At 39.5% G+C, this 13,690-nt stretch overlaps 1 long non-coding RNA gene across 4 annotated transcripts in view; it reads right to left on the bottom strand.

Moving 5' to 3' along the window:
* LOC112648411 (uncharacterized) overlaps positions 1-2,879 on the bottom strand; it is a 160,747-nt gene extending 157,868 nt beyond the window's left edge. For all 4 annotated transcript variants that reach the window (XR_007403792.1, XR_003129006.3, XR_007403793.1 and 1 more), the window contains exons 1-3: positions 2,774-2,879; positions 2,037-2,205; positions 818-998 (exon numbers count right to left, since the gene is read on the bottom strand). This is a non-coding gene — a long non-coding RNA (uncharacterized LOC112648411). The remainder of the gene's footprint in view (positions 1-817; positions 999-2,036; positions 2,206-2,773) is intronic.
* Between the last annotated feature and the right edge of the window lie 10,811 nt (positions 2,880-13,690).

The raw sequence follows: 13,690 nt of genomic DNA, 5'->3' as shown, positions 1-13,690 counted from the left end.
ATGATGGATTAACCAACCTTTCTTTATATATCTATACTTTGTGTATTCTTTCCTAAAAAGAACAGAGAATTTTGGCATACCACCAAACAAAAACCAGACCCCTTACAGAATCCCTGGGCACTAAGGGACCATACTCCCTTGTATAACTTCCCAGCACTGGGATAACATCTGTCACTGGCACCATCTAGTCTGTACATAAGCAAGAAATATTATGACCACTGCATTCCCCTTACTGATTAACTGCCCTTAATCCCTTTAAAATTCCCTGGGCCAGAGAGAAAGCTTGGAATTGGCCTTTGGATAAGAGTCCACCTTCTCCCCCAGGTTACCAGCTTCCTTAGAAAAGCTTGTATTTCTTTCCAGTGAAAACTCATCTCTTGAGTAATGGCTTTTCTAGAGACAGGCAGCCGAACCTGAGTTTCAGTAACCCCAGGATAAGCTCATTAACAGACATATTTATTTCACCTTTATAGCAGCTGCAGGAATTAAGTATAATCACTATCCCAGTTTTTATATAAGGAAACTGTAAGTTTAATAAAGTCAATTTACTAAAAGCCAATGGCTTAGTCACAGCAAGACAGGCTAATTAGTTCAATGCAAGAAAAAAAAATGTTAAAGAAATAAAGCTGGGACACCTGGAGGGCTCAGTGGTTGAGCATCTGCCTTCAGCTCAGGTCATGATCCCAGGGAGCTAGGATCAAGTCCCGCATCGGGCTCCCCACAAGGAGCCTGCTTCTCCCTCTGCCTATGTCTCTGCCTCTCTCTGTCTCTCACGGGTAAATAAATAAAATCTTAAAAAGAAAGAAAGCTTTCTTACCCACATGATGTCATGCACAGGCAGGTGTCATACATATGGTTATACTCCCACTGTTATCTGAAACACCTGTCTCCTGGCTGTAACTTCAAGGTTGAAGGAGACGCCCAATAGAAGCTTTCAATTGCCATCTCTCTGAAGTGATACCATCACACCTGCCTGTGGGCCGTTTTTCTGGGCAGCTCTTAACAGCAAAGAGATTGGAAAATTCAGGAAGATAAAGGTATCATTTAGGGAGTGCTATCACTGGCTCAGTCCCTAATGTTGAACATGATACATTTCAAGCACTCCTTTGATTTTCCCCATATACAAAGCACAATGGACCCTACTCCAAGAGACATAATCCCAATTCTTTCCTGCACAGAGCCCAGGATTTCTGGGAGCTTAGGGTTCAAGATGGTACTTAGATCTTGAGCTCACCCTTTCTCACAGACAAATCCACAATGACATATGCAGTAATTTTCTTAGAAAAAGACCTGAAGGGTGATTGGATGGCTCAGTCAGTTAAACCACAGATTCTTGATTTCAGGTTATTATCTGGGGGTTTTGAGATGGAGGCCCAGGTCCTGCTGAGGCCTGAGCTTGGAGGAGGCTAAAATTCTGCCATGGCCTCGTGCACGCCCTCTCTTGAAATTAAAAAAAAAAAAAAAAAAAAAGACTTGGTAACTAGATGAACTGAGTCTTCACAACAAAAGACGAAAGGGCAACACCCAAAGGGGTAAAAGACGTAGGGTCTCATCAAAAAAAACAAAAAAACAAAAAAACAAAAAAACAAAAAACAAACAAACAAAAAGACACAAACCCGCAAAACAAACTCTTCAGGGGTAGCAATCCACAATCAGAAGGGATCTCTAAAATGCAGTACTTTTTTCCTGAAAAGCGAGGGCTCTGTGTTCCACATCAGGCACCCCAAATCCTACATCCTTCACAGAACAGGCGAGAACCCAAACTCCTGGCTGTGAAGGCTGCCAGTAAGGAAGCACAGGAAAACCACAGAACTTAGGGAGAGAAGAACCACCCGTGAAGGGAAAGGAACCAGGGGTAGTGGAAGGGGAGGTGGGAGGGGGGATGGGGTGACTGGGTGACGGGCACTGAGGGGGGGGGCACTTGACGGGATGAGCACTGGGTGATATACTATATCCTGGCAAATTGAACGCCAATAAAAAAATACGCAAAAAATAAAAATATATATTAAAAAAAAAGGTCTCATGCAACTACTCACCTGCGCCAGGACACGGAGCAAAACATCTTTGAAAAGCCCCCAGAGGGACGCCTGGGTGCTCAGTGGCTGAGCATCCGGCTTGGCTCAGGGCGTGGTCCCAGCCTCCGCACCGCCTCCCGCAAGGGGCCCCGCAGGGAGCCTGCTTCTCCCTGGGTCTCTGCCTCTGTCTCTTGAATAAGTAAAATCTTTAAAAAAAAGAAAAAGAAAAGAAAAAAGAAAGAAAGAAAAGAAAAGAAAAGAAAAGAAGAAGAAAAGAAAAAAGAAGAAAAGAAGAAAAAAGAAAAGAAGAAGAAAAGAAAAAAAGAAGAAAAGAAGAAAAAAGAAAAGAAAAAGAAAAGAAAAGAAGAAAAGAAAAGAAAAAAAGAAGAAAAGAAGAAAAAAGAAAAGAAAAGAAGAAAGAAAAGAAAAAAGATAAAAGAAAAGAAAGAAAAAAGAAGAAAAAGAAAAGAGAAGAAAGAAAAGAAAAAAAGAAGAAGAAAAAAGAAAAGAGAAGAAAAGAAAAAGAAAAGAAAAGAAAAAGAAAAAAAGAAAAAAGAAAAGAAAAGAAAGAAAGAAAAGAAGAAAAGAAAAGAAAAGAAAGAAAAGAAAAAAAGAAAAAAAGAAAAGAAAAGAAAAAAAAGAAAAGAAAAAGAAAAGAAAAGAAAAGAAAAGAAAAGAAAGAAAGAAAAGAAAAGAAAAGAAAAGAAAAAAAAAAAAAGAAAAGAAAAAGAGCACCTAGAGGATATGTGGATACCCACTTACTAATCCCACAGTGTCTGGGAGCGCCGGGAGCTCGCTGGGAGGGTCTCGCCGCAGCAGAGGCACTAACAGGGGCCAGACCGCGACCCCACCCGCCCCCTCACTCGCCGCAGCACCTTTTTGAAATTCGTGGCAGCTGTTGGGCACCAGCGCGCATGCGCAGCTCAGGTCCGGCCCATACCCCGCGGGGGGCTGTAACCGCGGGGAGCCCGAATCTAAGGTACAAGGTGTTATGTCCTAAAATATATAAATATTATACATATGTATTATATGTTTAATATATATTTTATTATATTTTATTTATTTATATTTTATTATATTTTATTAATTATATATTATACCTTATTTTACATATATATAAAGCAAGGTATAATATGTTACCCACGGAGGAGGGGCACGATGGCGGAAGACTAGGGTCCCCAAGTCACCTGTCCCCACCAAATTACCTAGATAACTTTCAAATCATCCTGAAAATCTACGAATTCGGCCTGAGGTTTAAAGAGAGACCAGCTGGAATGCTACAGTGAGAAGAGTTCGCGCTTCTATCCAGGTAGGAAGACGGGGAAAAAGAAAGAAAGACACAAAAGGCCTCCAAGGGGGAGGGGCCCGCGAGGAGCCGGGGCTGAGGCCGGGGCGAGTGTCCCCAGGACAGGAGAGCCCCGTCCCGGAGGAGCAGGAGCTGCACCGACCTTCCCGGGGGGAAAGGGGCTCCAGGGAGGTGGAGCAGGACCCAGGAGGGCGGGGATGGCCTCGGGCTCCCAGGGACAGACACTAAGAGGCACCTGCGCCCCAGGAGAGTGCGCCGAGCTCCCTAAGGGCTGCAGCGCACACGGCGGGACCCGGAGCAACTCGGGGAGGCTCGGGGGCGGCTCCGCGGAGGGGGCTGCGGGGCGGGAGCAGCTCGGGGGGGGCTCGGGGGCGGCTCCGCGGAGGGGGCTGCGGGGTGGGAGTGCTAATCCAACAGCACAGGCCCCGGAGCACAGGGCGCCGGGACACAGCCCAGGATCCGGCCTCCCCCCACGGGACAGGCAGAGGCCGGGAGGGCCCAGGACATTGAGGACGCTCCTGCCCCGAGCAGAGCAGATCAGCGGCCCCGCCCGGAGCCTCCAGGCCCTGCAGACGAAGAGCTCCAGAGATCATGCGGGGGCTGAATCCAGGTTTCCAGAGCTGGCCCCGCCACTAGGGCTGTTGCTCCTGGGACATCACGGGGTAAACAACCCCCACTGAGCCCTGCACCAGGCAGGGGGTAGAGCAGCTCCCCCAAGGGATAACGTGTGAAAATCAGCACAACAGGCCCCTAGACCAGCTAGACTGACAAGTTCCAGGGGAAGTCAAGGGACTTAAAGTATACAGAATCAGAAGATACTACCCCGTGGTTTTTTTGTTTTGTTTTGTTTTGCTTTTTGATTTGTTTCCTTCCCCCACCCTTTTTTTTCCTTTCTTTCTCTTTTTCTTCGTTTTTTTTTTCTTTTTTCTCCCTTTTTTTCCCCTCTTTCTCCTTTCTTTCCTTCTTTCTCTCCTCTCTTTTTCTCCTATTCCCAATACAACTTGCTTTTGGCCACTCTGCACTGAGCAAAATGACTAGAAGGAAAACCTCACCTCAAAAGAAAGAATCAGAAACAGTCCTCTCTCCCACAGAGTTACAAAATCTGGATTACAATTCAATGTCAGAAAGCCAATTCAGAAGCACTATTATACAGCTACTGGTGGCTCTAGAAAAAAGCACAAAGGACTCGAGAGACTTCATGACTGCAGAATTTAGAGCTAATCAGCCAGAAATTAAAAATCAATTGAATGAGATGCAATCCAAACTAGAAGTCCTAACGACGAGGGTTAACGAGGTGGAAGAACGAGTGAGTGACATAGAAGACAAGTTGATAGCAAAGAGGGAAACTGAGGAAAAAAGAGACAAACAATTAAAAGACCATGAAGATAGATTAAGGGAAATAAATGACAGCCTGAGGAAGAAAAACCTACGTTTAATTGGGGTTCCCGAGGGCGCCGAAAGGGACAGAGGGCCAGAATATGTATTTGAACAAATCCTAGCTGAAAACTTTCCTAATCTGGGAAGGGAAACAGGCATTCAGATCCAGGAAATAGAGAGATCCCCCCCTAAAATCAATAAAAAACATTCAACACCTCGACATTTAATAGTGAAGCTTGCAAATTCCAAAGATAAAGAGAAGAACCTTAAAGCAGCAAGAGACAAGAAATCCCTGACTTATGGGGAGGAGTATTAGGGTAACAGCAGACCTCTCCACAGAGACCTGGCAGGCCAGAAAGGGCTGGCAGGATATATTCAGGGTCCTAAATGAGAAGAACATGCAACCAAGAATACTTTATCCAGCAAGGCTCTCATTTAAAATGGAAGGAGAGATAAAGAGCTTCCAAGACAGGCAGCAACTGAAAGAATATGTGACCTGCAAACCAGCTCTGCAAGAAATTTTAAGGGGGACTCTTAAAATTCCCCTTTAAGAAGAAGTTCAGTGGAACAATCCACAAAAACAAGGACTGATAGTTATCATGATGACACTAAACTCATATCTCTCAATAGTAACTGTGAACGTGAACGGGCTTAATGACCCCATCAAAAGGCGCAGGGTTTCAGACTGGATAAAAAAGCAGGACCCATCTATTTGCTGTCTACAAGAGACTCATTTTAGACGGAAGGACATCTACAGCCTGAAAATAAAAGGTTGGAGAACCATTTACCATTCAAATGGTCCTCAAAAGAAAGCAGGGGTAGCCATCCTTATATCAGATAAACTAAAATTTACCCCCAAGACTGTAGTGAGAGTCGAAAAGGGACACTATATCATACTTAAAGGATCTATTCAACAAGAGGACTTAACAATCCTCAATATATATGCCCTGAATGTGGGAGCTGCCAAATATATAAATCAATTAATAACCAAACTAAAGAAATACTTAGATAATAATACACTTACACTTGGTGACTTCAATCTAGCTCTTTCTATACTCGATAGGTCTTCTAAGCGCAACATCTCCAAAGAAACGAGAGCTTTAAATGGTACACTGGACCAGATGGATTTCACAGATATCTACAGAACTTTACATCCAACTCAACTGAATACACATTCTTCTCAAGTGCACATGGAACTTTCTCCAGAATGACCACCACATACTGGGTCACAAATCGGGTCTGAACCAATACCAGAAGATTGGGATCGTCCCCTGCATATTCTCGGACCATAATGCCTTGAAATTAGAATTAAATCACAACAAGAAGTTTGGAAGGACTTCAAACACGTGAAGGATAAGGACCAACCTGCTAAAAGATGAAAGGGTCAACCAGGAAATTAAGGAAGAATTAAAAAGATTCATGGAAACTAATGAGAATGAAGATACAACTGTTCAAAATCTTTGGGATGCAGCAAAAGCAGTCCTGTGGGGGAAATACATCACAATACAAGCATCCATTCAAAAACTGGAAAGAACTCAAATACAAAAGCTAACCTTACACATAAAGGAGGTAGAGAAAAAACAGCAGATAGATCCTACACCCAGGAGAAGGAGAGAGTTAATAAAGATTCGAGCAGAACTCAATGAAATTGAGACCAGAAGAACTGTGGAACAGATCAACAGAACCAGGAGTTGGTTCTTTGAAAGAATTAATAAGATAGATAAACCATTAGCCAGCCTTATTAAAAAGAAGAGAGAGAAGACTCAAGAAAATCATGAATGAGAAAGGAGAGATCACTACCAACACCAAGGAAATACAAACAATTTTTTTTTTTTATTTATTCATGATAGTCTCACAGAGAGAGAGAGAGAGGCAGAGACACAGGCAGAGGGAGAAGCAGGCTCCATGCACCGGGAGCCCGATGTGGGATTCGATCCTGGGTCTCCAGGATCACACCCTGGACCAAAGGCAGGCGCCAAACCGCTGCGCCACCCAGGGATCCCCACAAACGATTTTAAAAACATATTATGAACAGCTATATGCCAATAAATTAGGCAATTTAGAAGAAATGGACGCATTCCTGGAAAGCCACAAACTACCAAAACTGGAACAGGAAGAAATAGAAAACCTGAAGAGGCCAATAACCAGGGAGGAAATTGAAGCAGTCATCAAAAACCTCCCAAGACACAAGAGTCCAGGGCCAGATGGCTTCCCAGGGGAATTCTATCAAACGTTTAAAGAGGAAACCATACCTATTCTCCTAAAGCTGTTTGGAAAGATAGAAAGAGATGGAGTACTTCCAAATTCCTTCTATGAGGCCAGCATCACCTTAATTCCAAAACCAGACAAAGATCCCACCAAAAAGGAGAATTACAGACCAATATCCCTGATGAACATGGATGCAAAAATTCTCAACAAGATACTGGCCAATAGGATCCAACAATACATTAAGAAAATTATTCACCATGACCAAGTAGGATTTATTCCTGGGACACAAGGCTGGTTCAACACCCGTAAAACAATCAATGTGATTCATCATATCAGCAAGAGAAAAAACAAGATCCATATGATCCTCTCATTAGATGCAGAGAAAGCATTTGACAAAATACAGCATCCATTCCCGATCAAAACTCTTCAGAGTGTAGGGATAGAGGGAACATTACTCAGCATCTTAACAGCCCTCTACGAAAAGCCCACAACAAATATCATTCTCAGTGGGGAAGCACTGGGAGCCTTTCCCCTAAGATCAGGAACAAGACAGGGATGTCCACTCTCACCACTGCTGTTCAACATAGTACTGGAAGTCCTAGCCTCAGCAATCAGACAACAAAAAGACATTAAAGGCATTCAAATTGGCAAAGAAGAAGTCAAACTCTCCCTCTTCGCCGATGACATGATACTCTACATAGAAAACCCAAAAGTCTCCACCCCAAGATTGCTAGAACTCATACAGCAATTCGGTAGCGTGGCAGGATACAAAATCAATGCCCAGAAATCAGTGGCATTTCTATACACTAACAATGAGACTGAAGAAAGAGAAATTAAGGAGTCAATTCCATTTACAATTGCACCCAAAAGCATAAGATACCTAGGAATAAACCTAACCAAGGAGGTAAAGGATCTATACCCTAAAAACTATAGAACACTTCTGAAAGAAATTGAGGAAGACACAAAGAGATGGAAAACTATCCCATGCTCATGGATTGGCAGAATTAATATTGTGAAAATGTCAATGTTACCCAGGGCAATTTACACGTTTAATGCAATCCCTATCAAAATACCATGGACCTTCTTCAGAGAACAAATTATTTTAAGATTTGTGTGGAATCAGAAAAGACCCCAAATAGCCAGGGGAATTTTAAAAAAGAAAACCATATCTGGGGGCATCACAATGCCAGATTTCAGGTTGTACTACAAAGCTGTGGTCATCAAGACAGTGTGGTACTGGCACAAAAACAGACACATGGATCAATGGAACAGAATAGAGAACCCAGAAGTGGACCCTGAACTTTATGGTCAACTAATATTCAATAAAGGAGGAAAGACTATCCATTGGAAGAAAGACAGTCTCTTCAATAAATGGTGCTGGGAAAATTGGACATCCACATGCAGAAGAATGAAACTAGACCACTCTCTTTCACCATACACAAAGATAAACTCAAAATGGATGAAAGATCTAAATGTGAGACAACATTCCATCAAAATCCTAGAGGAGAACACAGGCAACACCCTTTTTGAACTCGGCCACAGTAACTTCTTGCAAGATACATCCACAAAGGCAAAAGAAAAGCAAAAATGAACTATTGGGACTTCATCAAGATAAGAAGCTTTTGCACCACAAAGGATACAGTGAACAAAACTCAAAGACAACCTACAGAATGGGAGAAGATATTTGCAAATGACGTATCAGATAAAGGGCTAGTTTCCAAGATCTATAAAGAACTTCTTAAACTCAACACCAAAGAAACAAACAATCCAATCATGAAATGGGCAAAAGACATGAAGAGAAATCTCACAGAGGAAGACATAGACATGGCCAACATGCGTATGAGAAAATGCTCTGCATCACTTGCCATCAGGGAAATACAAATCAAAACCACAATGAGATACCACCTCACACCAGTGAGAATGGGGAAAATTAACAAGGCAGGAAACCACAAATGTTGGAGAGGATGCGGAGAAAAGGGAACCCTCTTACGCTGTTGGTGGGAATGTGAACTGGTGCAGCCACTCTGGAAAACTGTGTGGAGGTTCCTCAAAGAGTTAAAAATAGACCTGCCCTACGACCCAGCAATTGCACTGTTGGGGATTTACCCCAAAGATACAGATGCAATGAAACGCCGGGACACCTGCACCCCGATGTTTATAACAGCAATGGCCACAATAGCCAGGCTGTGGAAGGAGCCTCGGTGTCCATCGAAAGATGAGTGGATAAAGAAGATGTGGTTTATGTATACAATGGAATATTCCTCAGCCATTAGAAATGACAAATACCCACCATTTGCTTCAACGTGGATGGAACTGGAGGGTATTATGCTGAGTGAAGTAAGTCAGTCGGAGAAGGACAAACATTATATGGTCTCATTCATTTGGGGAATATAAATAATAGTGAAAGGGAATATAAGGGAAGGGAGGAGAAATGTGTGGGAAATATCAGAAAGGGAGACAGAACGTAAAGACTGCTAACTCTGGGAAACGAACTAGGGGTGGTAGAAGGGGAGGAGGGCGGGGGGTGGGAGTGAATGGGTGACGGGCACTGGGGGTTATTCTGTATGTTGGTAAATTGAACACCAATAAGAAATAAATAAAAATATATGTTACCCACAATGAGGTCTGAAGTCCTTTAAAATTTTAGACGATCAGTTTTAGGTTCTCCAATTAGTCCCATTTGGAAAGGGAAATAATAGGCCAATCTGCTTGGAGAGTAGCACAGCCTCCTTTCCCTCTTGCCTATGAGGTTTCGGAGCCTGAATGCCTTCTTAAATCTTAGTCACATGCTACTTATTACAGGATTACAGATTTTTAGTATTAAAAAATAATATATTTCTTAACATTTACTTTTAAACAGGTGTGAAATCAGTAACTAAACCTAAATTCTTTTTAAAGCATGGTTTAAGAATAGACACAATCTTTGGAGGAATAGAGAACCTCTTTTCCTATCACTCAAAATACGGGTCGCTAAGTTGAGACCATCTGTAGCAACAGGAGACTCCATCCTTCATCTGAGCTTTACCTTTATTGAAAACATTTTAATCCTGTCACTTTCTATTTGTGATCAATAAACTGTGACTTTTCTTGAATGCTGAAAGGACCCAGATATATTCTCTTTCTATGACCTGCTTAAATTTATTTTTTGATGGGCTATGTAATTCTTAAAACCACACAAATGATGTTTTAAAGTGTACAATCTGGGGTGCCTGGCGGGCTCCATTGGCAGGTGCATGACTCTTGATCTCATGGTCATGAGATGGAGCTCCAAACTGGGTGTACAGATTACTTAAATTAATAAGCTTTAAAAAATTACAGTGTACAATCCAATGGCTTTTAGTATATTTACTAATTCATGCAAATATTACCATTATTTTGAGAATATATCTATCATCCATGAAGAAACCTTATAACATTTTTGCCATCACCCTCCATGTCCACTTTTCCCTAGCTCCTGACAACCACTAATCTATTTTCTTTTTCTATAGATTTGCCTGTTTTGGAATTCTCATATAAATGGAATCATACAATATGTGGAATTTAGTGGTTGACTTCTTTCACGTAGCATAATATTTTCAAGGTAGATCCATGTCGCAGGATGTATCAGTATTTCATTCTTTTTGTGTAGCTGAGAGATGCCCCGTTATATGTTTATACTACATTTTCTTAATCCACTCATCAGTAGACATTTGGTATTTTGTCACTTTGGGGCTATTATGAATCATGTTACTATAAGTAGTCGTGTTTCTGTGTGGATATGTTTTCAATTGTCTTGTCTGTGTACCTGGGAGGGGAGTTACTTGGTCATAGGAGAACTGGCTTAGCAGTTGCCAAACATTTTTTCAAAGTGACTGCACTGTTTTTACATTACTACCAGCAATGTGAAAGTCTCCAATTTCTTGACATCCTGAAAATGCTAGATTTTTTTTTAAACCATCCTAGTGAGTGTGAGGTATCTTTTGGTTTTGATTAGCATTTACCTAATGCATAATGATAATTGAGAATATTTTCATCTATGTATTGGCCATTTGTCTTCTTTAGAGAGATGTCCAAAATGGTTGCCATTTTTTAATTGGGTTATTTTTAAATTTCTTTTAAAGATTTTATTTATTTATTTATTTATTTATTTATTTATTTATTTATTTGACAGAGAAAGAGCAACTGAGAGAGAGAGGTCATGAGCTGGGTGGAGGAGCAGTGAGAGAGGGATAAGCAGGCTCTGAACATGGAGTCCGCCTTAGGGCTGGATCCCAGCAGTAGCTTAACTGACTGAGCCACCCAGGTACCAATGTTTTTTGTTTTTTTTTTTTTTAAAGAGTCTTTTAATACTCTGATATCGATCTCTTATCAGATACATGATTTACAAATAATTTCTGCCCCTGGAAAAGATCCCTAATGTGGATCTTTTCATCTAAGATATTGTTTCGTTGTGCTCATAGAAAACTTTTTATGTACTTTGCTTGCTCTATTTGTTCATTTAAGTTCCCGAAGCTTGAAATTCTACATCTCTTCTTTCTTAGTTAATTCAAAATTTTCTATAAAGGAAATAAATGTATTGCCTTCAAACCTTTTCCTATAGAGTATGTGTAGAAAAGGCAGGACAAAAATCTCAGATTTCCCCTTTATTTAAAACTTTTTAAAATGATTAATTGATTTCCTGCCATTCTCCAAATTTACTGTGGAATTCTTTTAGTCTTAAAATTGTTAGAAACTTACAAATTTAAACATAGTATGGGCCTTAATCGTTTGAATTTATTATCCAAACTGATGCTTACACTATGCCTCTTTTATGCTGTTGGAGCTGATCTTTACGTTCATTCCTGAGTCCTTTTGTTATAATCCAGGTAGTCTGTGATAGCTTCTTTTTTTTTTTTTTTGTATTATGACGAAATATTCTGTACTTTCTTTGTATTTCTTTCCCCAGACTTGGAGCTCTCCTGCTTTACAGTGTGAAATTGTATTTACACATTATAATTTCCAATAGAAGTGCTCAGTGCTATTGGGTTGATCATTGTTTCGAGGCTTTTTCAGTGGACAGAATAAGAAAACTTTTTAAAAATTAAAATGTTATGCATTCACTACCCATTTAACAAAAGTAAGTGATGATTCATTGATTTCAACCTATAATTCAACATTGCAGTCTCATGGAAAACTTGTCAAACTCGCCGCTAATAATAAGACTAGTAAATCATATTTTATTTAATTTATTTATTTTCTTTTTTTTCAATACTTGGACTATGGAGGTATATTAATGTACTTAAAAATAATTTGGAAAAAATCCTTTCAATATACTTGTACTTTATGCTCAATATAAAGTTAGAATTATTAGTTTTATTTTCTTTAGATATTTAAGTACTGCTTATTAACACTCCACTTTGTTGTGTGTAATCTAACATACTTGGATGATTAAAAATTAAATATATATAAAAGGAAATAAAAACTAGATCCTATTCTTCACTCTACTTAACCTCTCCCTATACCTATCACTTAAAAATATGGATTATGCATTCATTTTAAACAGGATGATTTGACAAAATATGCATAGATGGTACTAATCTCTAGCTTCTTAAATAAACAGTAACATATTAAAACACATTTCTCCACCTAAATTTTTCACTCAAAAATAAATCCTGGCGATCACTCTGTAGGATTATCAGGATGTATTTCTCATGCTTTATTACTGGTGCATGTTGCAATAATATAATAGTGTTAATACCCACTATGTGGAGACATAGTATTAAATTTATAAATTGACTTCAAAAGTAATATCTTTATAATGCTGAACCTCTGTAAGTAAGAACACAGCATGTTTGGATATATGTTTCATTCAGAGTGTTTTGTAGTTTAGCTCATATGGATCGACACATCTCGTTTTTGCCTATTTTTACCTATTTTCTTTTTTTGTTTGTTTGCTATGATAAATATTTGTTTCTTCTCTTTCTTAGAATTGGTATTTTTGTATCCATGAAGTCTACTGACTTTTCTATGTTTGTTTTTCAAACCAGCTACTATACAAAATCATTTAATTTTCAGGACAGGTTTACTATAATTATTTTAGGAAGTTATCAGATATGGATATGTCATATGCAAATAGAGGAACTTTTACCTCTTTCTCTCTAATTGTTATGTCTCTAATGGTTTTCACTAGCCTATTTGCATTTGCTGAAGATATGGGATGTCCCTGTCTTATTCTTAATTTTAATGGGAAAGAGTCTGGTGTTTCTGCATTAAGAGACAGGATAATTGTTTGGTTTAAATATTTTTTGAGTGCATTTAGTCTACACAGGTATTGAATTTTGTCATATATCTTTATGGCATGTATTGAGAGAATCATTTTTCCTTCTTAGATATTTTAATATGAGTTGTAAATAGATTTCCTAATATTGAGTGCCCTTGAAACAGTGGAGTAATGCTATATAAGTTTTAAATATAATATCAGATTCTCTTGATATTTAAAAGTGAGATTGATTTATAGTTTTCATTCCAGGGTATTGATTTTTTCCCCCATTTTTGAATCGATGTTATACTTGCTTTATAAAGGAATTGTGGACCTTTTTTCCTTTATTTCCATGTTCTGGAATGCTTTAGGGTATATTGGCAAAACTGATATTTAAATAAAAGGTTTTTTGTTTTGTTTTTGTTTTTTAGAAATTTTTTAAGAAAACATCTGAGCTGTATTTCATTTTTGCATTTATTTGAGTGAGTGCTTGAATATGTGCATGTGTGAGGGGGCTGTCCTTATTTATAGATATCTTGGTCTAATCTTCCTATCTAATTCGATTCA

Source organism: Canis lupus, chromosome 19 (assembly GCF_003254725.2).
Source record: "Canis lupus dingo isolate Sandy chromosome 19, ASM325472v2, whole genome shotgun sequence".
NCBI lineage: Eukaryota > Metazoa > Chordata > Mammalia > Carnivora > Canidae > Canis > Canis lupus.
This window is presented reverse-complemented; position numbering and strand designations above follow the sequence as displayed.